The 26,940-nt window shown below is 39.6% G+C and overlaps 1 pseudogene; it reads right to left on the bottom strand.

Moving 5' to 3' along the window:
• Positions 1 to 24,960: 24,960 nt before the first annotated feature.
• On the bottom strand, positions 24,961 to 26,336 carry LOC147580974 (spliceosome RNA helicase DDX39B pseudogene; annotated as a pseudogene).
• Positions 26,337 to 26,940: the final 604 nt, after the last annotated feature.

The raw sequence follows: 26,940 nt of genomic DNA, 5'->3' as shown, positions 1-26,940 counted from the left end.
AGAGTTGGAAACAAGTATAATTCAGCCAACAAGTATAATTTCCCACTGTTCAAGTAGACCCAATTCCAGACAGATGTGAGAGAGCAACATTTGTTAAATGCCAACTACTGTGCCTAGTGCTTTTTAAAGAAATTATATCATTTAATTCTTAAAACTATCAATTGTAAGAATTAACGATTCTCGACACAAAAACTCCCTTGCCCTTTGGAATCAAGCAGACTTGGGGTTCTGAAACTTAGCACAGTTCTTTACTTTTTTGTGGGACCTTGGGTAAATTAACTAAACCTGGCTGAATTTCAGTTCCTTGAATCTGTTGAAAGAAATCTGTATCCTGCAAAGCACAGTGTCTGTCACTTAGTAGCAACCTTCTAAATATTTATTCCCTCTATCTCATACAGACCTGCTTTTGCCTTCAATTTTTTTTTTTTTTTTTTTTTTGGCTTCCCAAAATGTTGCATATGATACCTTTGTAATAAGAATTCGGAGTCACAATCAGAGGCTGAAAAGGAGAAAAGAAAAAAAATGTTAATATGCATACCTAAATGAGATGTACATGTTCAGCCTAATTGATATACCATATAAGTACAGTTTGGTGATTCAACATATATACATTATTAAGTGAACACCAGGATAAATTAAGCTACTATCTCTCACCATACAAAGTTATTACAATATTAACTGTATTCTCTATGTTGTACATTGCATCCCCGTGTATTTTTTTTAAGTTTATTTATTTGTTTTGAGAAAGAGTGCACGTGTGCATGTGCAAGCCAGGAAGAGGCAGAGAGAGCAAGAGTGAGAGTGAGAGAGAGAGAGAGAGAGAGAGAGAGAATCCCAACTGGGCTCTCACTGAAACCCATGAACTTTGAGATCATGACCTGAGCTGAAATCAAGAGTTGGACGCTTACCCGACTGAGCCACCCAAGTGCCCCTTATTTATTTTTTAACTGGAAGTTTGTACCTTTTATTCCCCCTCCTCTACTTCACCCACCCTCCTAGCTCTTTCCTTCTGGCAACCACCACATTGTTCTCTGCTCTGTTTTGTTTTGTTTTAGATTCCACATGTAAGTGAAATCATACAGTATTTGTCTTTCTCTGACTTATTTCACTTAGCATAATACCCTCTACGTCCATTCATTTTGTCACAGATGGTAAGATTTCATTCTTTTTATGGCTGAGTAATATCCCATTGTACATATATATACATATATATGTATATACATATATTATACACACACACACACCCCACATCTTCTTTATTCATTCATGTGTTAACAGATGTTGTACAGATTGTATCTGTATCTTGACTTTTGTAAATAATGCTACAATGTACATAGAGACAAAATATCTTTCGAATTAGTATTTTTGTTTTCTTCAGATAAATACCCAGAAGTGGAATTGCTGGATCACATAGTAGTTCTGTTTTTAAATTTTTTGTCAGGAACCTCCATACTGTTCTCCATAGTGGCTATACCACTTTGCATTCCACTAATAGTGCACAAAGTGTCCTTTTTCTCCACATCCTCCTTAACACAAGTTACTTCCTTTCCTTCCTTCTTTTTTCTTTTTGATACTAGCCATTAAGACAGGTATAAGGTGAAATCTCATTGTGGTTTTGATTTACCTCTCCCTAATGGTCACTGATGTTGCATATCTCATCATGTACCTGTTGGCCATCTGTATTTGGTGTTTTTTGGAGAAATGGCTATTTAAGTCCTCTGCCCATTACTTGATTACGTTGGGTTTTTTGGTTATTATTGAGTTGTGTCTGTTCTTTGATACATTTTGAATATTAACCCATTATCAATTACATCATTTGTAAATATCTTCTCCCATACAACAGGTTGATTTTTCACCATGTTGATGGTTTTCTTTGCTGTGCAATTTTTTTTTTTTTAGTTTTGTACAGTCTCATTTGTTTCCTTTTGTTGCCCTGGCCAGAAGAGATAAATCCTAAACAGATAATTGCTAAGACTGGTGTCCAAGAGCTTGCTGCATGGGTGTTCTAGGAGTTGTATGTCCTCCAGCCTTAACATTTAGGTCTTTAATCCATTTGAATTTATTTTTGTATATGGCATAAGAAAGTAGTCCAGGTTCAGGGGCGCCTGGGTGGCTCAGTGGGTTAAGCGTCCGACTTTGGCTCAGGTCATGATCTCATGGTTCATGAGTTCAAGCCCTGCATCGGGCTCTACTCTGACAGCTCAGAGCCTGGAGCCTGCTTCGGATTCTGTGTCTCCCTCTCTCTCTGCCCCTCCCCCACTTGTGCTCTGTCTCTCTCTCTCTGTCTCTCTCAAAAATAAATCAACATTAAAAAAAAAAAAGAAAAAAGAAAGTAGTCCAGGTTCATTCTTTTTGTGTATTTGTCCATTTTTCCCAACACCATTTATTATTGAAAAAACTATCTTTTCCCCAATAGTATATTCTTCCCTCCTTAGTCAAAGATTAATTGACTGTATACACATGGTTTATTCCTGGACCCTCTGTTCTCTGTTCTATTGATCTAAAGGTCTATTTTTGTGTGGATAACATACTGTTTTGATTACTAGAGATTTATAGTATAGTTAGAAATCTGGAAGTGTCATAATGCCAGCTTTGTTCCTTTTTCTCGAGATTGCTTTGCTTATTTTAGGACCATTTGTGTTTCTATATAAGTTTTAAGATTGTTTGCTGCCAACTTTTGCATCTGTGTTCATCAGACATGTGGGTCTGTAGTTTTCTCATTTGCAGTTTTTGTTTGTTTTTGGTGTCAGGATAATGCTGGACACATAGAATGAGTTTGAAAGTCTTCATTCTTCTTTATTTTTTGGAATACTTTGAGAAGGATAGGTATTAACGCTTTTTTAATGTTTGGTAAAATTCACCTGTTAAACTATCTGGTCCTAGACTTTTTTTTGTTGGGAGTTTCCTTTTTTTTTTTTTTTTTTTTTTTTTTTTTTTACTGATTCAGTTTTATTAGTAGTTATCAGTCTGTTCAGATTTTCTATTTCTTTTTAATTCAGTCTTGGGAGGTTGTGTGTTTCTAGGAATTTATCTATATCTCCTAGGTTGTTTCATTTGTTGACATGTAATTTTTGTGGAAGTCTCTTATGATCCTGTATTTCTGTGGTATCTGTTGTATTTCTCCTCTTTCATTTCCAATTTTCTTTATTTAGGCATTCTTTTTTCTTTTTTTTTCTTTTTTTTTTTTTTTAATTTTTAATGTTGATTTATTTTTGAGAGAGAGAGAGAGAAGAGAAACAGAATGCGAGCCAGGGAAGGGCAGAGAGAGGGAGACACAGAATCCCTCTGTGGGATTCTAAAGCAGGCTCTAGGCTCTGAGCTGTCAGCACCGAGCCCGACATGGGGCTCAAACTCACAGACCATGAGATCATGACCTGAGCTGAAGCTGGACACTTAACTGACTGAGCCACCCAGGTGCCCTAGCCCTCTCTTTTTTCTTGATGAGTCTAACTAAAGGTATATTAATTTTATCTATTTTTGTTAAAGAACCAGCTCTTATTTTCATTGATTTCTTTATGTATTTTTTAATCTCTATTTCATTTACTTCTACTCTAGCCTTTATTATTTCCTTCCTACTACTGACTAGGGTTTTGTTCCTTTTTTCTAGTTTCTTTACGTATAAAGTTGTTCATTTGGGAATTTTCTTGTTTGTTGAGCTAGGCCTTTGTCACTATGAACTTCCCTCTCAGAGCTGCTTTTGTTATGTCCCATAGATTTTAGCTGTTGTGGTTCCGTTTTCATTTGTCTCAAGGTATCTTTTTATTCCCTTTTTGATTTCTTCCTTGACCCATTCATTATTTTGTAGAAGGTCATTTAGCCTCCAAGAGTTTGTGCTTTTTCCATGTTCTTCTTCTAATTGATTTCTACTTTCATTCTACTATGGTTAGAAAAGATGCTCAATCCATTTTAAATCTTCTTAAATGTATTAAGATTTGTTCTGTGGCCTAACATGTGATCTATCCCAGAGAATGTTCTGTGTGCACTTGAAAAGAATGTGTATTCTGCTGGTTTTGGATGGAATGCTCTGTATGTATCTAGTAAGTCCATCTGGTCTAATGTGTCATCTAAGGCAATGTTTCTATATTGATTTTCGTTCTTTTTTTTTCTTAGTTTTTTTAATGTTTCTGTATTTTTTGAGAGACAAAAACAGAGACAGAAACAGAGAGACAGAGCATGACTGGCGCAAGGGCAGAGAGAGGAAGACACAGAATCCGAAGCAGGCTCCAGGCTCTGAACTGTCAGTATAGAACCCAATGTGGAGTTTGAACTCACTAGCCATGAGATCATGATCTGAGCTGAAGTCAGACACTTAACCGACTGAGCCACCAGGTGCCCCTATATTGATTTTCTGTCTGGATGGTCTATCCATTGATGTAAGTGGGTGTTAAAACCCCCTACTGTTAATGTATTGCCATCATTTTCTCCCTTTATGTCTGTTAATGTTTGCTTTATGTATTTAGGTCCCCTTTGTTATGTGCATAGATATTTACAAGAGTTATATGCTCTTGTTGGATAATCTCTTTATCATTATTAATCATTATTATATGTAATCATATAATCATTATTTATGCCCTTCTTTGTCTCTTGTCACAGTCTTTGTTTGATACAGGAATTGCTACCACACCTTTCTTTTCATTTCCATTTGCATGAAATATTTTTTTCCATTCCTTTGCTACCAGTCTTTGTATGACTTTAAATCTGAAGTGAGTCTCTTAGCCAACTGAGCCAGTGTCCCAAAGGTGTTTCTTGTGTGAGCTACGTGCACCCTCCTATTGTGGCTGGATCACGATTGGTGAGGACTTGCTGTTGTATGAGGCTTTGCCCTGCTGTGACAGTATGCTAGCCCCTGGTAGGGCTGCTACACACATGCTATTAAGTGCGGCTGGCCCTGAGCCCGTCTGGCTAAGATACCTGGCTGCGGCTGCTACAGGCACACTGTTGTGTGAGTTTGGTCCCCTGCACACCTGCCCAACTTTACATCCCTGGGCCTGCTGGAGGGCAGGGCCGGCCTCCACTGTGGCTGTCTATAAGGTCCAGTTGTGACTGTTGAAGGCACGCTAGTGTGCAAGCCTGGGCCCCCCAGTGTGGGGGCACTTGGAGGGACCACTGATGCTGGCCAGGACCTCCCACAAGGTGTGGTGGGGCAAAGGGAGCTCTTGAGAGCTGCTAGGGAGGGTGGCGTGCCACTTGGGAGGAGTGCTGAGCTGGGTTGGGCAGGTCGGATAAGGTGAGTCCGTAGGGGAACGCTGGTGCTAGCACAAGAGGTGGACAGTGTCAGAAATGGCACCCACCAGTGCTGAGCCAGCTGGGTGGAAGGGAAGTGACAAGAAAATGGTGCCCACCAATCCTTCCGTCTCTGAAGAATGTTCTAACAGATCCCTGCCTCTCCAGCACATGCCTTAAAATTAGTCAATGGCTCTCCTTCACATGATACCCAGGGGCTTTTCAAACTGTCGCCATTGCACTGGAACTCAGAGTGAGTGAGATTGTATGTGGGCTCTTTAAGAACAAAGTCTCAGTTTCCTGCTGCCCTCTGACTCTGCAGACCTAAGCCCTGCTGGTTTGCAAAGCCATTCGGGGTGCTTGTCTCCCCAGTACAGGTTCTCTGAGCTGAGGAGCCCAATGTGGGATTTGGACCCCTTGTTCCTCAAGGCCTCCATGGTTATGATATCCCTCCACTTGTGGGTCACTGCTGTGGGTCACAGGCTGTGGGTCCTGACTGGACTGCGTCTCCACCTCTTCTGCCCATCTCAGTGTGGTTTTTGCTTTATATCCTCACTTGTGTAAGGTCTGTTCTGTTAGCCTTCAGTTAGTTCATCCTCAGAGATTGCTGTCCTATACGTATTTGTCAGTTTTGGTGTGTCTGTGGGAGGAGGTAAGCTCAGGACCTTCCTACTCCACTGTCTTGATCCCCTCCTTCAACAAATATTTGTGGAGTATTATGTTCCTTGTCCCCTACCAAGCAAAGAAACAGACAAACAAAAGCTGATGTACAGCCCTTATCCTTAAAGATTTTGCATGCTAACTAGGAAGTAAGACATGGACACGTAGTTTTTTGAAAGTATGAGGTAGTGAAGGTGAAAATGCCTGAGAATTGAAAGGAAAATAAATTACCATAGGCAAGGCCAACTTCTGGAAGCCAGTACAAATGGAACTAAATCTTGGAGGAAGGCAGTAATTTCAGCCTGGAGGAGTCATAGAAGTAAGGGATGCTGGTGGATATGCAAACAGACTATTCCTGAGTTTAGAGAAACCTGTGTGTCTCCAGCTGCCCATAAGAAATTAAATGATTTAAAAATTTGAAAGAATGAGCCTATTGAGAGGCAAAAGAGGATTCATGAAAGGAGACAAAGGAAAATACGAAACGAAGAGAACTAAATCCCTAGGTCTCTAGGATCCCAGACATTTCAAGAAGAAAGACCAATGTGTAGAACTAAAGAGAGGTTAAAGAAAACAAAGAGAAGGAGGAAAGAAGACCACTGGATTTGACAATAAGGATACCTTTGAAGGTATAATTTCAGAATATATATAACAGAAAAGTTAGAAGTCAGTTAAATGCTTCAGTGTCTAAATGATTGATAAGGAGACCACAAGTAGATACGGTGACCTGATTTTCTTAACTAGAAGTCAGGTCACGTGATCTGACAACAAGATAAACACATTTACAGTCAATTCTATCATAGAAATTTCAGGATCTGTTTTATTTCCATAATAAACCAGGTACTTTACAATTTTGAAAATCGGAATAAGAAAATCACTTTGCATATTCAGAGGACAACATCCCATTGAGGTAATGTTGGGGTACTGGATCCTAAAAGAAGTTAGAAGGATCAGGGAACAGAAGCCATAAGAAAGGTTGAGAACATTGAAGTAAATCACAATCCCAGAGTTATTGCCATCTTCCAAAGGTAAAGCCAGAGAAAGTCCCAAAAGAAGAATGAAATCTACAAATTAATTTTTTAAATTTACAAAATGGCACATAAAACTATGTTCTAAACGTTTAAGTATTAAGCAAATGTTTGCTATTAATTACTCCATGGCGGTCTTTCCATCTTGTGAGTCTGACTTCCCCAATGAGACTTCAAAGTATGGCACTACATTTTGTACATTTTCATATAGCCAGTACTCAGTTCAAAGCCTTGCTTTCCTCAGCAATCATTCTTAATGGGATGGTAGAAAATATGGTGAAAAGATAATCTCATACTGCCCTGTATTCAGATCTGACCTCAAATACCTTTCACCAAAAAACAAACCATGTTTTTGCATTTGTTTTCTTTATTGTTACCTTATAATAAATTAGGTTTTCTCTATCCATCTGTCTTCACCCTTCTTTGTATTCCCAGACAAATGGACTAATACCACTCCAACCATCACTTTCTCTTTTTCTGCTCCCTACTGAAGGTATTGATCTGGCATCAAAGAAAATATTATAATCCCTGTGAAAATGACATAACTCCAGACCAACCAAATTCACTAAACCGCAATCATTTTTACCAATTTTTTTTAGGAATTTATCAGAAGATATCTATATTGAAAAAAATCACCTACCATCTTTCCTTCTGGTAAAAACTGTTCTAAGCAGGAAAATTATTCTGAAGGAAATTAAATTAAATATCAACTCGATTGTGTTATTTTTAAAAACATTCATTTAGCTCAAAACTTACAGGCAACTAATTTTGTTTGTTTCTTTTTTCTAGTTCCACATTACTTACTAGATTTCCTGGCCAGTTTTCTTATTGTTCTCTTATTTTGACTTAGCTAGTTTACTGTATACTTACGCACAAATTGCATCAATGTATAATCTGAATTTTTAAAATTATTCTTTAGAAAACAATTGCAGGAAATAATAATCTCAAACACAATGCCTATATTATGAGGTCATTGAAGCTGGAAAATCTCCCTGCTCAAACTGGTGACCCATCAGCTTGCAACAAAATCCTGCTACTTTGCTAGCAATTTGGGGGATGTGCTCACACATATGATCACTCTAAACACTTTTCATTATTGCACACTAAGAAGAAATTCAATTTAATACATGATGGGCCCATCCAAATGACTCAACACTTTGCCAACTGAAATTACCTTTTTAATAATGTTATTCACGCTTTATTCAGACAGTAGTGTCATCACAGAGCTGGTGTATAATAGGTGAGCCATAGAACCTCATAGGCTCTCAAACACAGTCTCTTTCAAGAAGCATTATTTTTCAAAAATGTTAAAGCTCGTCTCTTCTGAGGGGCCAGATGTTTTAGGTAGTCCCAATGACAAATATATTTGCTTTTTTCAAATATCAGGTAATTCAGTTATACACACATTATTACATCAAGAATTTCAAGTCATGAGTACTCGTTCATTCAACTCAACAAACTTTGCTGATCACCCAAGATAGATCAGCACCTGCTCTGTCATAAATATAGAGATAGAAAACATAGTCCCTGCCCTCAAAGAGGAATTTTGGAGGAGCCCCAAGGGGTACATTGAAATTGGCTGGTGAGAAGGACAAGCAAGAGGATTCAGACAGCCAGGACAACAGGCAGATGTAGAACTGAAACCCTGGGATGCCTTTATCAGTCACATTCACAGTCACGCATAAAAATGGACCCATCCCAAAAAATTAGATATAAATTTTGATTCAATAAGCATTGATTAAGCACCCACTACCCTCAATCAATTGTGTGTTGTTGTTTTTTTTTCTAACATAAAAAACATCTAAGTTCATATACAAGGCACTGTGTTCTGGGCACTGTGAGAGATGCAACACAGCAAACACAAACTCTGCCATTAAGAAATCTGATTTCCAGCTAAAGTCTAAGATAAGCTTAACTGTTTTGAACATATGCTTATTTAAGTAAAATCCACCTGATGGCAGAAAATCTGCACAAAAAAATGGCACAGACCAGTGAATGGAGCACGTTCTCACATTAGTAATATATTTGCAATATTCTTACTTATATCACTTTGCAAATTTTAAGCAGTAAATACAAATGAACTGTTGCCCAATAAGCAGAAGGTGACATTCGTACACATCACAAGTTACTCTACCACAAGGTAGCCTATCTGAAAACAAAAATATTAGTCATCTGTGTTTTCTTCCCTTGTGAATTTGTATAAATGACAGAAAAGTTGTTTGTTTGTTTAGTAGTAACCCAAGGGCACTCTCAACAGAGGGTTCTGTCTGTATTTATTATCCCTTGGGCATTACCACTCCTGCATCTGGCCTACTGTGACACTAAAAGACACTCAACAAATTGTTACATTTCTGTGTTTCTGCTTACCCAGTGAGGAATTGTTTCTGAAACAAGAAGTGGATTTCTTTTTAATTTTTTTTTAACGTTTCTTTATTCTGGGAGAGAGAGAGAGAGAGAGAGAGAGAAAGTGCGTGCATGAGCAGGGGAGGGACAGAGAGAGAGAGGGAGAGAGAGAGAATCCCAAGCAGGCTCCGTGCTGTCAGCACAGAGCCTGATGTGGGGCTTGATCTCACAAACCATGAGATCATGACCTAAGCCGAAATCAAGAGTCGGACACTCAACCAACTGAGCCACCCAGGCTCCAAAAGAAGTGGAAATTTTATTTCAAATCCCTTATAACTTCCTTAATTGTCCAGATGACAATGCAGGGCATGTCCCCTCTGACATTGGAACTCTTAAACCACCCGTTCTGATATTATTTTGATGCCCAGAATTAAAATGCCTGCCAAAGCAAAAGAAGCTCATTAACCAAGACGTTCTTCTTGGCATGTTCCTGAGAGCTCACATTCTGTTCTTTTTTTTTTTTAATTTTTTTTTAACGTTAATTTATTTTTGACAGAGACAGAGCATGAGCGGGGAGGGGCAGAGAGAGAGGGAGACACAGAATCGGAAGCAGGCTCCAGGCTCTGAGCTGCCAGCACAGAGCCTGACACGGAGCTTGAACTCATGGACCACGAGATCATGACCTGAGCCGAAGTTGGACACTCCACTGACTGAGCCTCCCAGGCGCCCCACTCACATTCTGTTCTGCTGGTTTCTGGGCCAGGTCTCGCCACTCCCCCACCACACTACATTCTATACATGGCTCAAAGCAGCTCTTCTCAATCTCCTTGTCCACCCACCCACATCTCCTCACCCAGCATTGCCTTTCCTCGCATCTACTTAAGTATCTGAGGGCAAGTTCGAGTGAAACATAGTACAATACTTAGGCTTGTACTAATACCTCCAGTTTACAACCAGGGAACCTAGTCATTCTAAATGATCTGCACACACACTGTCTACCTACTTTACAGAAGAGATTTGTCTTCAACGTGGACCCTGTCCCCTTTTATTCTCTTGATGGTCACGTCTCTGATTTGGACCCTCCATAATTTTATATTTGGCCTATCTTTTCCCCACCTTTAGTTTCCTAGACACTGTCTTCCTCCTTTTTTCATTCTTCCTTTCCCACCCTTTTCCTCTATCTTATACCATATCTCTTCTAACTCTTTAACACTGTTCAGATTGTCAGTCCAGTCTGCCTGGTCTAGTAAACCCTACATATGTAGCCTCCTTGGCCTCCTAACCCTCCTTCACCATTAAATATCTTCACAGAATAATCTTGTACCTTATCGAGACTATTTTAACAGTTTTTTACACATTAATAGCACATAATCTGAACGTGTTCCTTAAAATACATCAGTGAAGTAGGTAATATTTCTTGTTTCACAATGTTAGCAACAACAGCAACATTAATAAGAGCTAACACCATCTGACCATTTTAAGTCTTGGGCAATGACCTACACACTTCATATATCTCATCTGATGTGATCCTCATTGCAAGGCTATAAGTCATAGTATCATCATCCCCATTTTAAAGAGCAGGAAACTAAGGCCAGTAATTACCTTGTCTAAGTTCACATAAGTATTAAGTGGCAGAGCCTGTGCTTGAACACAGTGCTAACGCCATAGCTAATGTTCCAACTTCTCTCAAGGCCATTTGTTCCTTGAGCTATGATTTCTTCTTTTGTTTAAGAGCAGGAGCAAAGATGGGGCAGCTGGCTTGCTCAGTCAGTAGAGCATCTAACTCTTGATCCCAGGGTCATGAGTTCAAGCCCTATGTTGGGCAGGGAGCCTACTTTAAATAAATAAATAAAATAATGTTTAAAAAGGAGAAGGGAAGAGAGAAAGAGGTAGGAGGAGTATATAAAGGAACCTTTCTTCAAAGATCTGTTGTATAGATCAACCAGGAAAGGCACAGAGTACACACTTGATGTCAATTTCTTTCCCCGCCTTTAAGCATCCATTGAAGACCTACTCTGTGCGAAGTACTGAACAAGGTGCTTGTATAGATGGGCGTAGAGAAGTGATGAAAGAGTCATGGTTCCTACCATCGTGGAACTTATGGTGTAAGGAAGGAAGCTGCATTTCCCAAGTACACGATACAAATCATCTGTATTACTTCTCATGTGCCACCTGCTACATGACTCCTTTCTTAAAAGTGTACTCCCCTTCTTCATAAACATTCTCCTTATACTCCTCCTAGGATGTTTGGTGTGCTTTCTTTTGTAATATAGCTAATATCATGCAACTTTCATTTCATGTTACCATGGTGATGTCCTTGACGACTGGAACTATGTCCTCCCTATGTTCTGCAGTCTTGCCAGCCATTAACACACAGGAGGTACTCGATAACTATGTCCTAAATTTAACAATAGAAAGACACTGTGAAATTATGTCTCTGTGTCTTTGAAATTTCAAATCAAGGAATTACTACTTTGGTGATTAGATCAGATTTTCCTTCTTATGAATGCTGTCTTATAAATGAGTTATTCACCACTCTGCAACAAACTCTTCCTGGAGATGATTAGCCAAGATGTGATTACCTAAGATATCTGCTTAACTCAGTGGTCCCTTATCTCTTTTTAGTGAAGACAGCCCGATAAACAATGAAGAAATAGTTTTAAGTTAATTTTTACATACCTGAATTTCTTAGAAATGTTATCTCAAAAAACCTGAAGAAGTACATCCTCTTCATTACAAGGTCGTAATTTTTTCTAATAATTACGGAGTGGGAGAGGGTAGGGAAATAAATGCTGACAGTGGGAGAGAAATGCTGGAAGAGTCTTATCTATTCCATAGTCCACCCCAAAGCAGCCACTCCTTAAGGTGAAGTCTGGGTTTCATCAGCCCCTGTGGAGACACGTAGTTGTGCTTGTACGCATGCGCGCACGCTCTCTTTCCATCAGAGGTTCACCACTGTGTTCTCCAAACCTTACCTCTCACCCCTGAAGAGTGTACAAAGAATGAAGAAAACCGGTCTGTTAACAACACTACAAGGTTGTGGGCAAAAAAAGTCATGACCTGCTGACTTGGAAGTTAGTCATTCACTACCTGAGTGCGGTTTTACCTCAAATGAGATTAGAAACAAGAACCCAGAATTTGGAGACAGGCTCAATGTTTCAGAATCCGATTAAACAAATAAAACATTTAGAAAGCAGAAAGATGTGATCACCACGCAACAGGGTTTTGTTAAAAGACGAAACCCAGGGACAGGATATTATGCCAATAGACACAGCCTTGTAGGAATTCCTTTTTTTTTTTTTTAATGTTTATTTTCGAAAGAGAGAGAGACAAAGCTTGAGCAGAAGGGCAGAGGGAGAGGGAGACACAGAATCCCAAGCGGGCTCCAGGCTCTGAGCTCTCAGCACAGAGCCTGATACCGGGTTCAAACTCACCCACCGTGAGATCATGAACTGAGCTGAAGCCAGATGCTTCACTGACTGAGCCACCCAGGCACCCCAGGAATTCCCATTTCTAATGGAAGCCCACATTCAGATCTCTCTTCCCCAAATGACTGTTAGTTTTTGATGGGTCTATTAGAATATTATTTAAATAAAAATAAAAGGGAAAGGAACTTCATGGCAGACACTTTGTAGAGACAGGAATTGAAAGCACATGGGGATGGTTTCCTTTGTGGGGGGAAGACCCTGAGAAAGAGGAACTCTCTAAACAAATTTATTGACAGAAATGTCAGACGGTAAGAGGCCTGAGAGGGAAGCTCTCGTATTCATTCATTCATTCATTCATTCATCCATCCATTCATTCATGTTGAAAGGAGAATGTTTTAACCAGGACACAGGATGAATAAATTGAAAATGAATAATCCAATATAAATTTTTAAATTGGCCTGTTCTTAAATTCATATGTAATCATATCCACATTTTTATGCGCCTCTTCTGATTATATAAAAAATACATATTGTACAAAATTCAAACAGTACGACAATGTGTAAAGTGAAAGGTGAAAGTCCCTAAGACTCCCACATTTCAGAGCAATCACTATAACAGTCTGGTTTGTATTAGCTGGAATTTTTGTTCATGTTCCTACACGTAAACGGCTTATAATTATGCTACACATATTGCTCGGCAATTGTGCTTTTTCATTCCATCAATAGGCAGAGTCCCATGCCAATGTATTTATTTCCCTATCAAGTCATTGCTTCAAATGGTATATTCCATTTCTTTCCTGACCATAACCAAGTTTATGTTAATGGTTTTCTGGATTATTTCCAGGTTGTTTTATTTTTCGGTACCATAAATACCGCCTCAGTGAACATCTTTATACATAATGCTTTTGCATACTTGTGTGAAACTTTTCATAGAGGTGGAATTTCTAGATCAAAAGCCACCTAAAAATGTTGTACCAATTACTCATTTTCAACAGTTTATACAGCCACCAAAACTGAGTGTTAAAAATCTTTTCAATTTAGTCCACATGGTAGGAGAAATATTGATCCTTATCGTTTGAATTTATATCAAGGAGGCCGAGAATCTTTGTAGATTGACTACTTTTATTTCTTTGTCTAAAAATTGCCAACTCACAAAGCCATATCCTTGGTTTATTTTTCTATTTTTGTTATTAATCATATTCTCATTGATTTCTAAGAACTCTACCCCCCCCCCCCAGGAATATTAGTAATTTTTCTGGTATCTATTTGCTCTTAGATTCATTTCTCCTTTTCCCCTTGGTATGTATGGGGTGGTAGAGAGATATGAGGCACTGACCCATGCACACTGCTCTCCCATTTGGCTTTTAGCTGAGTTTGGACAATGAGAGTCCCTGGTGGAAGATTGGAAGGTGTGAAAGGCAGAATAATGGCCCCTCCAAGACACCTAGGTTGTAATCCCTAGAAGAACATGTTATGTTACATGGCAAGAGGGAATTGGGTTGCAGATGATATTATGTTTACAAATCAGCTGACCTTAAAATAAAGAGAGCATCCTGGGTTATCCAGGTGGGGCCTATATGATCACAAGGATCCTTAAAAATAGAAGAGGGTGCTGGAAGTTCAAGAACCAGAAAGATGGCAGTAGGAGGGCTTAACCAGTCATTTGTTGTCTTTGAAGAGGAAGGAAGAGGCCCTGACCCAAGGCAGGTAGCTTCCAGAAGCTGGAAAAACCAAGGAAACAGATACTCCTCTAGAGCCTCCATAAAGAAGTGCAGCCTGCTGACATCTTTTTAGCCTTCTGAGGCCTGTTTCAGACATCTGAATGCCAGACTGTAAAATAATAAGTATTTCTTGTTTTAAACCACATAATCTGGGTTGATTTGTTATAGCAGCAGAGACTAACACAGGGGTCCAGAAGAAGGGATAATCCACCCCTAGCTCCTTGGTCAAATAGTATATCCAGCATTCAGTATGTCCCTCTGGCTTCTATCTCCACCAGAGAGGCCTGCATGGTTTTGGTTTAAGCTAGTTGACCTTAGGTTCTGGGCTCTGGGAGTACCACATCTTCCATTTTCCTCTTGGTAACCTCTGAGGTGCATCCTCTTTTTGGCTTTTCGCCTCCTTCATCAGCAATGAAAACAATTCCTATATTAGATTCTCTATGTTTCAGATATTTAGAGATCTCTTTTGCTGATTGGATCCTGCTTTGACAGAGTCTGTACAAGGGTGTAAACAGATGTTTTTCCAGCTTGATGTGTTTGTTTGTTTACTTTTGACAGTGTTGTCATGCCATTCAGAAGGTTTAAACTTGTATGTAGTTAAACTTATCGACTTCTTTCTAATGACCTTTTGAGTTTTATGTTACAGTTGAAAGGTCTTTTCTCCTCCAAACTTATAAAAATAATCTATCATTTAACCCAGTTTTAAAATGTTTATTGATAAATAATATATAATCACAGAACTATTTATGTTATAAATGTACAGCTTGCTGAACTTTCACAAACCGTAAAAGCTCTAGTCAGTATAATATCACTTTTTCACTTAAGCTGAAATATTTGGATTTGATTTAAGGTGGATAGAGTGATATTGTAATTAAGATTTGTTTTCGCTTCAACGATTAGCTATTCATAACGTTTGAGAACAGTAATCTGGATTTCTCCTACAGATTTGAAATGCAACCTTTATCATATACTTAATCTTGTATCTACTCGATCAATTTCTGTACTCTGATCTATCTATACCTGTGCTTAATGTTTTAATATAAAATTATGAGAAACACTCCCTCTCACCCTGATTACTCACCCTCAGAATATAATCTGTTTTAAACATTTAAAATTTCAGAAGGGCCTTGCCCCTGCAAGAAAAAGTGAGTCAATATACAAAACAAGCCCTAGGTTAGTGAACATAGTTGTTAGTAAATCGTTATGTATAACTCTGTGCAGATGTTTGTCTTTCTACTGCTGGTTTAGCCAGGACCTGGTACATGTAAATATTCAGTAAACATGTAGTTCCCAAGTCTGACTGAGCATTAAACATATGCCAGACACATATTTTGACTACATTGCAATGATTAAAAATCAATCTTCATCAGAACTCATGATCAAAGCTGCATATAGCCATGTAAATTGAAATAATAGCATAAACAAACAAATCTGAACTTTTCCTTTTCTTTAAAAATTATTATTCTGTGGGGCACCTGGTTGGCTCAGTCGGTTGAGCGATCGACTCTTGGTTTCCACGCAGGTCATGATCCCGGGGTTGTGGGATCAAGCCCCGCTTTGGGCTAGGCAGTAAGCACAGAGCCTGATTAAGATTCTCTCTCTCTCCCTCTGCCCCTCTCCCCAGCTCACATTTGCTGTCTCGCTCTCTTTCTCTAAAATAAATTTTAAAAAAATTATTTTAATAAAAATTATGATTCCAGTTGAACAAGAAATGCATCTGTCTTGGAAACAGATTGATGATGGGCAAAATACATAATTATTCTGTGGTAAGTTTGTATGAGTAATTTGAAAATGATATATCCATAAAAGCCAATTCTTTGGTAATTGACTAAAGCAGTGTCTCCATAGATTCACAAATTGTCAAAGATAATTATATCTTTTAATTATCAAAGACTTCTTTCTAAATCTTTTTCTGTTGTTTGGTTAAAGAGAAAATTGGTTGTTTCTCTCTTTTTTTCTTCTTGAAACTCTTTACTATGTAAATGAAGATAATATGGATTATGTTGTGTGTGATTTTGAAGTTTTTCTTCTCCATGAAATATTGAAACGGTACAATTGATATCCTGCCTTTCATTTCTCATTACACCATGAACAGAATTCCCAAACAAGAAATTTTTTTCTTGACAGATCATTTAATTGGAAAGAAATTACTAGAAATTAAATATACTTCATAAGACTTATTTTCTTTAATGCAGTGAATGCCAACATTCCCAACACTTCTACAAAAAAAAAAAAAATGCAATTAGAGGAAACATAATTTCTATTTTCTTTTTTCTGTTGTTATTTAAAACCTTGCAAACAATTACAGCACAACAAGGATTTAATGTTCTTTCCAAACTCCTTCTCAATATTTATTTTTTATACTCAATATAGTCCATTGCATTTTTCAGCTTCTAGAAGCCACCTAGGACTTCTTGACTTGCAGTTCCTTTCTCTGTCCTCAAGGCCAGCAACTTTGCATCTTTCCAATCATTTTTCAATAGTGATATCTTCCTCTGACTGACTCCTTCTGCACCTCTCCTCCACTTTTAAGGATCCTTGTAATTACACTGGGCCCACCTGAATAACCTAGGATACTCTCCCTATTTTAAAATCAGTTGATTAGCCACATTAATTCCATCTTAATTTTTCCCCCGGCTATTTAATGTAGCATATTCACAGGCTCCAAGGATTAGCACATGAATATTTGGGAAAGCCATTATTCTCTCAACTTTAGTATAAACATTTATGTACATTTTATAGGCCAAGATTCAATTGCAGAGATTAGCTAGCTTAAGCAGAAAAGAATCTATTTCAATGGCCTCAGAACTGGTGGTCAAATAACTAACTGGATTTCAGCTAAGCTTCCTGGAGTCATTTCGAAAGAACAACAGTGCAAAGCTAGGTTACCAGAGAGCTGACAATACTGATATAGTCAGGTGTATATACATGGAATCTGGAGGCTGTGGGTAAGGCTGTTGTCTGTAAAGGCAGCATCACCTCCGCTACCATCAGAAAGCTGCCTCTGCTAAATTGGAAATCCAGTGCTACCCTGCTGACTTGGGTGGCTTCTGCCATTATTCACACCAACAAAATGGATGCCTCTTGCCCTCTCTCCTCACTTAGCTCCGTTTCAAAATCAAGTGTCATGCAAGTGCACCTGACTAGAGGAACCTAAATCACATCAGGAACTCTGATTATAATGGAGTCTGGGCGATTTATTTTTAGTTTTCCAGCTTCTGCCACACAGGAAGGCATAATAGCAAGAGGTTAAGAATGGATATTGAACAGATTAACCAAGATATCTGCTAGGAGCACTCATGGTATGTTTCTGGAAAGAAATGTAAGACATCAGTACAGTGGATGGAGTGGTTGGAGGCTGGGATGGGAGAGACACTGTTTTTTCACTGTGTGTCCTTTGTAACTATTGAAATTGGTACTTACTTGGCACATGTATTGGTTTTTCAAAACTAAATAATTTTTTTAAAGTTTATTTGTTTTGAGAGAGAGAGAGAGAGCGAGGGAGGGGCAGAGAGAGAGAATCCCAAGCAGCCTCTGCACTGCCAGCACAGAGCCGGTTTGGGGGCTGGAACCCACAAACTGTGAGATTATGACCTGAGCTGACATCAAGAGTCAGACGCTGAACCACCTGAGCCACCCAGGTGCACCCATAACTAAATAATTTTTAAATAGTAAAGGGCAAAACAAAACCAAGTAAATTAAAATAAAAAGATCTCTAATGATTCTGATATAGCAGCTGGTCCACAGACCAGGGAAAACACATTGATTAATATGCTGAAATTACTGTGTTTTCTATTTGATCTAGTTGAGGAAGAACATAGGTGCAGCAGTAATTGATAATTATTGGATTTTCTTTTATATTACTTTTATTATTTTGACATCACTTGTGAAAAAAAATCATTTCTACTGTTACATATTTTCTTTACCCTCCATTTTGCTCTCATTTATTACTTTCTCATTTCTTAGTGTGACTAACGAACATATACACAAAAGACTGACTTTCAATTATCAGTCACTTGGGTAAAGCTGACCATTTGGACTGAACTCCATAGCCAGGAACCACAGTCCCACTGTTGGCACCTGCAAGGATTAAAGACTGGATGCCAAAAAAGGAACATTTCTGTAGGATGGTCTTACAAAACCAAAATCTATTAAATCATGAAAATATTTTGAGGAGTCAATTAAACATAATGCTGAGCCTAGGGACTAGAAAAAGGCTTTATTTAATGAAATAGGGGAAAAAATGGGGAATCCAGAGGAAGTGGTATTTTGGCTGGGGAAGATAATAAGTTGATTTATGCAACATTGGGGTTGGTAGCTGGTCTTTCCAATACCAGAGTCTGAACATTCAGTTGAAACGAGGAACTGAAATTTAAGAGAGGGCAAATCTGCTGGACGTATGCATTTAATAATCATCAAGCACATGTAAAACCTTTATTATAAAGGTCTTGATGAAATCTGCTTTACCATAGGCTCAAAGCATGATTCCAATGTATATAGTGATATGAGTCTCACTGTTAGTAATAACAAATGAAATCTATCAGTAGGAATTGAGTAGAAATGGTAATCTGAGGCTTTCTCTCTGGGAAATGTGGCATACAGCCCTAACTGTAATCAAGTTGTTGATTCCTTTGGGCATATGTCACTGAATTGGTCTGTGGACTCCCAGGGGCTAGAGGAGTAAGTGGAAAGCTGTCTAGTCAGCTGTTGACCACAGTGCATCATCCGGGAGAAGGTACGCTGAATCCCCCTCTACACCACTTGAGAGATTTCTGAGAAAATGGGACTTTATTCTTTTTCCAGCTTTCTTGAGAAAGAGTGGTATAGAAAAGGCTGTACCTAATAAATGTATACCATTTAGTTAGTTTGAACATACGTATGCATTCTTGTTACCGTCACCACAATCCAGGTAATAAGTACATCTATCATCTCCAAAAGTTTCATTATGTTCTCCTCACCTTTTTTTTTTTTAATGGGAACATGAAATTGACCATTTCAATGAAATTTTAAGTGCACAATACTTTATTGCTAACTATAGGCATTGTGTTGTACAGCAGATCTCTGGAATTTACTTACATCACTATTGACTCAATGATAGTCAATTCCCTTTGGAATTGGGTCATTAATTGATCAGGAAAAGCAGTATGTAACTTTGTGTAGAAATGCTTAAAATGAGTCTTCTATGTCACACACACACGCACACACACACGCACACACACACACACACTAGCTGCAGAGCAGCTGCCTTCAAAAGTTAATCATTGACTAGAACCAGAAAGACATTTCTCCACTGCTCTCAATATCACAATATGTGACCGTAGAAACCTGCATGTACACTTATGATTCCCTGGAGAATTCGCTGGGTGTGGAGGAAGAAACTGCTTCAAGCAGTGATCTGACCCGTGACCAGAAATCTGACTCCACCAAAGTAGTTGTAGACACTTTCAGATACAATCTCAGCCAGTTAACAGCAAGAACGACAGGAAGCAGGAGAAGGGCCACCTGCCTGGGGCCAAGGCTTCCAGGACCCCAGATGACTCAGATTGTTTCTAAGGTGGGCAGGAGGAATGCTTCCGTGGAAGCCTAGAGGTGGCTGGTGAATTTCCTGTTCTGCTTGGTACTAAAAGTTCTGCTCTATCCATCATTTTTAAGGCCAGGATGCTGGGAAATGTGACTGTTGGCACTACATATCAAATAGAATATCCTGTCACCGAGATATTCACCTCTGCAGTGTGATTTCACATTGCTGAGAGGCTGAAAGCATCTGCTCAAAATTACTTCCTGATCTCCAGAGGCAAAGCAAACAAAAGCACAAAGGAAATATTGGGACCTCATCAAAATAAAAAGCTTCTGCACAGCGAAGGAAACAATCTACAAAATTAAAAGGCAACCTATGGAATGGGAGAAGATAGTTGCCAAATAACATATCTGATGAAGGATTAGTATCCAAAATATATAAAGAGCTTATCAAACTCAACAGCCAAGGGGTGCCTGGGTGGCTCAGTCAGTTGAGCATCTGACTTTGGCTGAGGTCATGATCTCACGGTTCGTGAGTTGGAGCCCCACATTGGGCTTGCCACAGTCAGCATGAAGCCTGCTTTGGATCCTCTATCCCCTCTCTCTCTTCCCCTCCCCCACTGGTGCTCTCTATCTCAAAATTAATAAACATTTAAAAAAATAAATAAATAAAACTCAACACTCAAAAAAGGAATAATCCTGTTAATGGGCAGAAGACATGAATAGACATGTTTTCCAAAGAAGACACCCAGCTGGCCAACACACACATGAAAAGACGCTCAACATCAGGGAAATACAAATCAAAACCACAGTGAGATATCACCTCACACCTGTCAGAATGGCTAAAATCAACAACAAAAGAAACAACAGGTGTTGGCAAGGATATGGAGAAAGGGGAACTCTCTTGCACTGTTGGTGGGAATTTAAAACACCAAACAAACAAAGGGAAAAAAACAGAGAGGCAAACCAAGAAGTAGACTCTTAACCATAAAGAACAAACTGATGGTTACCAGACGGGAGAGGGGTGGGGGAGATGGGTTTAATAGGTGACTGGGGGCAGGATGGGTGACTCAATCGGTTAAGCATCTGACTCTTGGGATTTTGGCTCAGTTTGTGAGATGGAGCCCCGTGTCAGGCTCTGCACTGACAGTGTGGAGGCTGCTTGGGATTCTCTCTCTCCCTTTCTCTCTGCCCCTCCCCTGCTCACTCTCTCTCTCTCAAAATAAATAAATAAACATTAAAAATAATAGGCGATGGGGATTACGGTGATGAGCATTAGATGCGGTATGGAAGAGTTGAATCACTACATTGTACACCTGAAACTAATATAACACTGTATAACTGGAATTAAATAAACTAACTAGAATTTAAATAAAAACTTAAAAAATTACTTCCTGAAACTCCTCCTGAAGTTCTTTGAACACAGAGGTGCTGTGCCCTGTTTTGCGAGCCCCTAAGTGCTTCCTTATGGGGAGGGGGTGGAGGGAATGTGTCCGACGGCAGGTAAGGGAGGGGCTGAAGAACCAGCAAGTTCATTAGGGCAATGGTTCTATTTATTATTATTTTAAGCAATGGCGTCTCCTTTATTTTTCCAAACGAAAATTTATAGACAACCCTGATACAGAAAAGCAGAGCTAGATTATTGGCATTTCCGTTCCTCTGCTACGCCCCAAAAGTTGGCCCTCCTAAATTTTGAAACTACTGCAAAGTAGCAAGCGTTTTCCTTTAAAGTGTGAACACCCATGCGGCAACTATGTTAAGCCAGCATCTGATCTCTTCATGGTTTAATGCCCCCTAGTTTCATTCATTTCAATCAGATTTCTGTTTTTCCTTACCTGGCTGAAATACATGCACCAGAAATGTTAATTTTAATGAAATAGAGGAAGAATAAAATTAGTTTTGAAGCGTGCCTCAGGAGGGCTTTGGGCCTGGTTTCGGTTAGAAGAGACAAAAGCTAGGGAACTGTGACCATGAGGACTGGCTTACTGCCACCTCACTAGGCACTTGGGATACTTATTGCCTGTGTGACCTTGGACAAGTTACTTGACCTCACTATTGCCTCCTTAATAACATGGCCATAATAATAGTACATATCTTTTAGCCTTCTGACCATCAAACGAACTGATACTTTTTAAGCCTCAGGACACTGTCTGACACACAGTAAACATTTTGTAAGTATGCAAAGTAACCATTCTTGACTCAGGATTCATAGTTGTGAAAGGTGGCTCTGCCTTAAATGGGACACACATTAAATCCATTACACAAAAGTTATCATTTTCCTGACATCAGCACTTTGTTTACTCAGAAATAATGTGATAAAAGTTGGTCTGTTTCTTTACAAACACAATGTCAACAAAACCAATAACCTTTGACATCAAAGATTATTACTACAGGGGCGCCTGTGTTGCCCAGTCAGTTAAGCGTCCGACTCTTGATTTCAGCTCAGGTCATGATCTCACAGTTTGTGGGTTTGAGCTCCACATCAGTCTCTGCATTGACAGCGCGGAGCCTGCTTGAGATTCTTTCTCTCCCTTTCTCGGCCCCTCTATTTCATGCTCTTTCTCTCTCTCTCAAAATAAATAAATAAACCTTCAATTTTTTTTAAAGATTATTACTATAAAGAATATATTGATGGATGAGAAATTTTGAAGGGAAAAAGTATAACAATTTTTTCATCTGCATTATAAAAGCAGAAGTTTCGGGGCGCCTGGGTGGCGCAGTCGGTTAAGCGTCCGACTTCAGCCAGGTCACGATCTCGCGGTCCATGAGTTCGAGCCCCGCGTCAGGCTCTGGGCTGATGGCTCAGAGCCTGGAGCCTGTTTCCGATTCTGTGTCTCCCTCTCTCTCTGCCCCTACCCCGTTCATGCTCTGTCTCTCTCTGTCCCCCCCAAAAAAAATAAATAAACGTTGAAAAAAAAAATAAAAGCAGAAGTTTGTCACCAAGAAGTATCCTAGCGCAAAGAATTATCAAGCATGTGTACTTGCCAATATGAAGCAAAAATGCACTTTGAGTGTTCTGGAAATAGAAAAGGATTTGATAGAAAAGAAACGTCAAAATACTATGCAGGTGATCAAGAAATTTACCCAAGATTTAGAAATACTATGTAAACCAGCATTTTCTGATTACTCTGATTCTCGTCCCTGTAATTTTATAATAGAAATGTGGCAGAGTTTCATGGCTGAAAGAGACCATAAAAGGCATTCAGTCCAACTATTCATCTGGCTCTTGAAGCTATGCTTGCCAAGTAGAATTCAGTCTATCCTTCAAGCCTACCTCTAACTGGAATTAGCTACTCCTTGAGGCAAAGAAACCTTTCTTCAGATACCTCTGAATGATAGAGTTATTTACATTAGTGTGTTTCACTCTGCCCTCATAGGGCCTGACAGAGTAAGTCTAACCCTTTCTCACTGATCCCTTGAAAGATGTGAAGAGGGAAGCACCTGCCTGGCTCAGGGTGCAGCACGTGACTCTTGATCGCGGGGTCGTGAGTTCGAGAGCCACATCAGGCATAGAGATTACTTTAAAAAATGTGAAGACAGCTTCTTACTCCTGAGTCTTCACTTTTCCAAGCTTGACATCACCAGTTCCTTCAACCCTTGCCAGCTGATTTATTTTATATGTCTTTCCCCTCCTGGTTGATAATCTCCATTCGAGGTTTTCCAACAAACTTTTTAAATGCATCAGATGTCCCGACTAGTAAATTCTGCCGCCTATCATTCTAGACCCTCTACTTCTACTAATGAAGCAATGAGCACTTTCAGTGACTGCCCTGTACCCATCTTTTCCTGTGGTGTAGTAGGGTTTGGGGTTTCAAGCGTGATTCATTCTGTCCCGGTTGAAAGTGAAATTCAGTTTATTCGGCAATCCGTTTCTTTCGGATTATAATTTACTGCCATTCACCCCACTCACTCTATCAGTTTCATGCCACCTGAAAATCTGACAAATGGCTCTTCACTAATGTAAAACTCTGTCGTAGAGTCAAGGACAAAGAGATCTGCAGCCTGCTGACATTGACACTACTGATATGCTAAATCACCTTCTAAATGGTAGAAACATTTTACAGCTAGACAGGACTTACGAGTAAATGAAGCAGGCAGGTGGTTTCAAAGGTAGCACCAAGTGTTCCCAACCTACCAAAATGCATGCGCAGTTCATTCTCAATACTTTGGGTTCTAATAGTATCTGAGATTTTCCTTCTATTTAAAACAAGCTAACATCAAGTGGCACTAAATGCGTTGGTCTTACCTGCATGTGAATTTATCAGCAAATTCCGGGATGGCAGATTTTCACAGGGAGTAGAGTGGAGACTGCAGGAAGGCCCAGGATATCTGAGAAGTAAGAGAATTTGAAAGGAGATCGAAGACACCCTCGCAAATTCCACTTACTTCAGTTTATTCAGTGTTTTTGGACCTCAAACTCTTTTCACATCTGATTACCTAAACTTTCATATGAATTTAAAAATAATCTCACCCTGGGCTCCTGATGTCTCAGTCAGTGAAACATGAAACTCTTGATCTTGGGGTTGTTAGTTCAAGCCCCACATTGGGCACAGAGCTCACTAAAAATAAAAATAATCTCACCTTTTTCGATGATATAATACAAAATGTTATAATGGGTTACGAGTCTCAGATGAGGGATAAACAAAGTAATAAAAAAGTGAATCTGGGTTCCATAACCACAGCACTACAGACTTTTTAAGAAACAAAAGTCAAATCCTAAAGAAGAGGTTTTAAATTTAAAATATTTTATTTTAGGTCAGCATACATAGTATTTAATATTGTATTAGGAAACTCATTTCATTGTATATATTCCTGGTGTTTGTTTGTTTGTTTGTTTGTTTTTAGTTTTGTTAAAAAAAATTCAGACGATTCAGGAAATAGGAGTGGTGGTGATGCAAAAGGGGGAAGTCATGGGGTGGGGTGTGGGGGGTTGCTAGGGCAGGTGGCAGTAGTGTCTCCTTCACCCCCATGCCTGCTGCCATCTCCTGAAGAGGGACAGACGGTCACACTCCAAAACTATGGGTGAGTCCTCTACCGTGTCTGTTCAATGTAGGAGGATCTTGGCGTCATTGAGGATCTTGGCGTTGTTTTCATCTGACACAAACGTGATGGCCAAGCCCTTGGTGCCAAACCGGCCTGCTCGGGCCACCTGATGCAGGTAGGTGTCAGAATCCTCAGGCATGTCAGAGTTGAAGGCAACGTTCACCCATTCAATGTCCACGCCTCGGCCAAATAGGTTGGTGGCCACAAGAATTCGTCGTTGAAAATCTTTAAACTGCTGATAACGAGAAAGCCTCTCCTCCTGGGGCATCCCTCGGTGGATGGCAATGGCTGGGAAGTTCTGCTCCACTAGAAGCTGGGCCAGGGCAATGCAACGCTGCACAGACTTCACAAAGATCATCACCTGATTGAACTCAAGGACATCGAGAAGGTCAAAGAGCTTCCGGTTCTCCTTGTTGTCCTTTAGTTTCACATAGTACTGCTGCAACCCATGCAGCGTCAGCTTCGTCTCATCATCCACGAAGATCTCCATTGGGTCTTGCATGAACTTGCGGCAGACTGGACGGATCTCTTTGCTCAAGGTAGCACTGAACATCATGACCTGCTTCTCATGGGGGGTCATGCGAAAAATTTCCTGGACGTCCCGACGCATGTCGAGCTGTTCAAGCATCTTATCACATTCATCCAAGATAAAGTGTTTAATGTGTTTGAGATTGAGGCTCTTATTTCGAGCCAGGGCTAGGATGCGGCCAGGGGTCCCCACGATGCTATGCAAGCAGTTTTCTTCTTCAGCACCTCTTCATCCTTCTTGATAGACCACCAAAAAACACCGCGACCTTGACATTGGGCATGTATTTAGAGAAGCGCTCATACTCCTTACTGATCTGAAGAGCCAACTCCCGAGTGTGACACATCACCAGCACAGACACCTGTCCAGTAACTGGCTCCGGCTGTTGCAGTGTGTGCAGCACAAACACTGCTGTCTTTCCCATGCCTGACTTGGCCTGGCATAGAATGGCCATTCCCAAAATGGCCTGAGGGATGCACTCATGCTGGACTTCTGATGGATGCTCAAAGCCACAGTCAACAATGGCCCAGAGCAACTCTGGCTTCAGCAGGAAGTCACGAAAGCCAGAGCTGTGGATGGAGACGTAGGAGCCCTTGACATCCTTCTTGGCAGGGGCCTCAGCCCCGTCTCCCCCTGCTGCTGTCTCCACCTTATCTTCATAGTCCAAGAGCTCATTGTCCACATGGTTCTCTGCCATTCCTGGGCCGGCAGGGGGAGAAGGGGAGGAGTCTCCGGAAGGGTTCACGCAGAGTAAGTGAAAACAAGGGAGGAGAGTGGGGGCTTGAACAACAGTTTTAAAAAACAAACAAAAAATCTAGTTTCTGATAGAAGAGCTGAGCAAGGCGAGCGCATATGGCCTATATTCCTTAGTAAGAGTCATCATATGTAAAGATATCCAGTCTTTACCTACTTAACAAATAGGAATTACCTAATTATCTAACAATTAAATTAATTAAATGCTTATTAGATAATTAGATCATTATTAGATCACTTTAATTTTATAAGGAATATTTACTTACCAACAAATACATTTTAAAGGGCATATTATATTTACTTTGGAGAAAAATTTAACTGTTAGGGCACCAAAAATTGATAAATGCTCTCATAAACTGGTGTTTTGAATTTTTGCATTTTCCACTTAAGAGCGAATCAACTGCTCTCTTTTCTTTTGAGTTTTGTTTACTAATGATGAGGTAAGAGGGGTTGCAAGCACCTTCCTGCAAATGACACATGTGGGAGTAGTCATGTCCAATTATCGAAAAATCTTGGTGGCAATAATCCTTGCAACAGTTTTGTATTTAAGTTTGATTTTTTTTTTTAAAGAAATCAATACATGTGGATGCACTGTTTAAGAATTTTTTTTAATTTTTTTTAACGTTTTATTTATTTTTGAGACAGAGAGAGACAGAGCATGAACGGGGGAGGGGCAGAGAGAGAGGGAGACACAGAATCCGA

The sequence above is a fragment of the Puma concolor genome, chromosome B2 (genome assembly GCF_028749965.1).
Source record: "Puma concolor isolate L17-30 chromosome B2, mPumCon1.1.hap2, whole genome shotgun sequence".
Lineage (NCBI taxonomy): Eukaryota > Metazoa > Chordata > Mammalia > Carnivora > Felidae > Puma > Puma concolor.
The sequence above is the reverse complement of the archived record's forward strand: the minus strand, read 5'-3'. Positions and strand labels throughout refer to the sequence as shown.